Consider the following 3,626-nt stretch of genomic DNA (forward strand, 5'->3'; position numbering starts at 1 on the left):
TTCTAAAAAAAAAAAAATTAATAAAAAAAAAATATCTAAGAAAATAATAATAAAAAAAAGTCCTTCGTCTTCTTTCCGTTCTTTTTGCTTTAAGCTTTGCTCCTAGTCTTTATGAAATCGCCAAAAATCTTTGACAACTTCTTCTTCTTCTTTTTCTTTTCGATCCAAGCCTCAAAACCTGTATCACATAGACAAATACCCAAAGAACGTACAAAAGAACAAAGAAAAATAAATCTAAAAAAAAAAATTCTACCTAAACACAATTCCGCGTCGGCGGCGCCAAAATGATTAATGATTTTTCATGGGTTGTAGTAATGAGGTTCAAACTCTCGGACTTGTGAAGATTAAATTTAAAGATTTGATAAAATTATATATACAAAAATATTAACAATGGGTGCGAGAGGTAACCAAGACACTAGATTCCACTATTATGCAAAATTGAATGATAAATATTTCAAAACTCTATTCAATTCTTAAGTCCTCTTTTATCTTTAATTCACTATCAATCATACAGATTCTCAAACATTATTTGTAAACCTTAAGCATAGATTATCAAGAGATTAAACCAAGCATAACCTATCAAACTGAATAACAAATAATTAAGACAATCATTCAAATAATTTAAAACTCTGCAAAAGCAGCGATTAGGTGAATTATATAATTAAATAAAATAGTTACCCATTTATGTTGCGTGAATAGCTTCCTCCATTGCCTTGGTTACGAGGGAATTAGCTCATCATAGTAAAAATGCTCTCAAAATAATTTATTATGGCTCAAAAATGGTTTACAAATGATGAGAAGAAGAGAAAATGGTGTAAACAGCTAATGTGCGACCCACAGGAAGCGTCACACAAGAACGATACATATGAAATGTTGTAGTCTTTGGGAAACTACGACCCACACTCCGCTGTCGCTGTTATAGTTAAAGAACGACTGCTCTGGCGGGTCCGTTCTTCATGTTCTTCATCTTCATCACGAACAGCAGCAGCAACAGAGAGAATTCGTTATTCTTCCTCTGCATCTTCCTCTCTTCTCCTCCCAACTCTCAACAACCTTTCTCTGACCTCCAAGGACTCTATTTAAACCCGAAGCATGCATCGAATCTCCTCCATAACTCCACAAATCCTCGGCAGTGAAAGAAAATATTTTCGGATATTTTCTTTCCTGTTTTAGCTTTTCACGCGTTTTATCTGGTCCAGCACGCTCCAATTCGACTTATTCACGCCTCAACACTCTTCCAACGCCAGCAGAACTCCCCCATGCACACAAGAATTTCAATTTTGCTCGTGTTACAGTACACGTGCTCTGTTTTGGGTGTGTGAATCATACCGAAAATTCCAGCCAAATTTTATCGATCATGTCACCCATACTATGTTACTTAACCTATATCACATCTCTATACCAAATTTCAGCCATTGAATCGACCCATAACCCCTTCATTTTGACGATCGAAATTCTGCCAGAACTGTTTAGAAATTTCCCGCCAAAATCATTTCAAATGGGGAAGAAACTGGTATCCCCCTATCCAGAGTAGGGGTGCGAATAACAGTTGCCTTGGGGGTGACCTGGGGGTGCCCCTTAGTAATTAGGTTACCCCTTATCATAAAGCGAGAGTCCGAATAACACTTGTCCTCCGGGTGCCAAAATCAACTTAGTACGAAAATAGAGTTCCAACAATGTTTATTTCCTAAAAATACATAAAAACACAATATTAGTACAAAAATAGAGTTCCAACAATACGGACATTGAGGACAAATTAGACACAAAAATGTGTTTATCAATGCCCATGCGCGTGTACCAAGCACCAAGTCCGTGTCTACTTGAAATTATTTTTTGCAAGTTTTTAACTTGATAAATAATTTATTTAAGAGTTTTATTTATGGAAAAAATTCCTTTTTTGTGTTTAATTGTTTTACAAGAAACAAAACTCGTTTTATAAGAAAAAACCTAAACCTAACTTGATTTGCAAGTTAATTTTCCTATAAATACATCTCGAAAATCTCTTTTCAAAACACACAAGCAGCGACCATCTCTAGGTCTACTTTTCTTCATCTTTTTGCTTTTATTTTCGTGCAGCGTTTTACTTCCATCCCCGTTGCTGAGTTTAAGAGTGGGTAACTTGTATTGTTCTAATACAAGTTATATCGGGCAGTCTTATCCTGGACACATCTTCGTACGTTGGGGTTTAGCATTACTTTAGAGTATACCCGCGAACTAATGTGTTAAGGACAGCTTGTTGAACCTGTGATTCTGTCCTCATCAATTTGTTCGTGGTAGAGTTGTTTGATTCGGTTCTTTATATTTATTGTTTGATACATCTGACGTTTCTTCTATTGTTGCAAGACTCCAACAATCTTAACACATTACTATTCCTTGTAACAATGGGAAAGAACGACGTTGAAAGACCACAAAAGTTTAATGGAAAGGATTTCAAGAGATGGAAATCCAAGTAGATGTTAACCAACTTGAATACTCGAGAGTCATAGGAAGTCTGATGTATTTGATGAATTGTACGAGACCAGACATTGCTTATGTTGTGAGTAGATTAAGCAGGTATACTTGTAATCCAGGGCAGAAACACTGGGATGCACTTAATAGAGTGCTAAAGTACTTGAAGTACACAATGACCTTTTGTTTGAATTACGAAGGGTATCCGGCCAACCTTGAGGGATTTTGCGATGCGAACTGGATAGAAGACTCAGAGGAGTCTAAGTCTACGAGTTGATATGTATTCACTCTAGCAGGTGCGTCTGTATCTTGGAAGAGTTCCAAAAAGACATGTATATCTCGCTCAACTATGGAGTCAGAGTTTATTGCGTTAGATAAAGCAGGAGAGGAGTCCGAATGGCTAAGAAACTTTTTAGAAGATATTCCTCTCTGGCATAGGCCTGTGCCAGCTATATCTATACATTGTGACAGCAAATCTGCAATAGGTAGAGCTAAGAATAGCTTCTACAATGGAAAGTCTATACATATGCGTAGAAGACATGATTCTTTGAAATTACTAATCTCCACAGGCGTTATTTCCATAGATTGGACAAGGTCCAAGGAGAATATCGCGGACCCTTTGACGAAAGGTTTGCCCAAGGAGATAGTTAGTAAAGCATCAAAGGGGATGGGGATTAGGCTCAAATAATTAAACTTTCCATGAAGGATACTCAACCTTGCTGACTGGAGATCCAATAACAAGGTTTCGAATGAGACAACTAATTTATGGTGGGTAAAGGTAAACACTATCAGAGAACTTCATTCTCTGTCCCTTCCCTATGGTGTTGATGTGATAGTGTGACTGCATGTGGAGGATGACTTTTAGTTAAGTATTAATGAGTTTTATAGTTTCAATTTAAGATTGAAGTGGGGTGTAACATTAAACACTCTTGATGGAACTCACCTATCTGAATGAGGAAATGGGTAGCTTCCAATGAGAATGAAACCGATTCTCTAAAGCATTTTGAGAAACAGGATATGTCCAGGGTCAAAATGGACAAAACAGCACGAACTTAGCAACACTTGGAGGATATCATGCATGGATGTTATTAGTATTACACCAAACGCTAGAAGTTCAAGACATAGTTCACTGTCTAGCTAGTAGTTCCGGTAACTTCTCACTAAGCAAGGTTCAAGAC

The sequence above is a fragment of the Papaver somniferum genome, chromosome 6 (assembly GCF_003573695.1).
Source record: "Papaver somniferum cultivar HN1 chromosome 6, ASM357369v1, whole genome shotgun sequence".
Taxonomy (NCBI): Eukaryota; Viridiplantae; Streptophyta; class Magnoliopsida; order Ranunculales; family Papaveraceae; genus Papaver; species Papaver somniferum.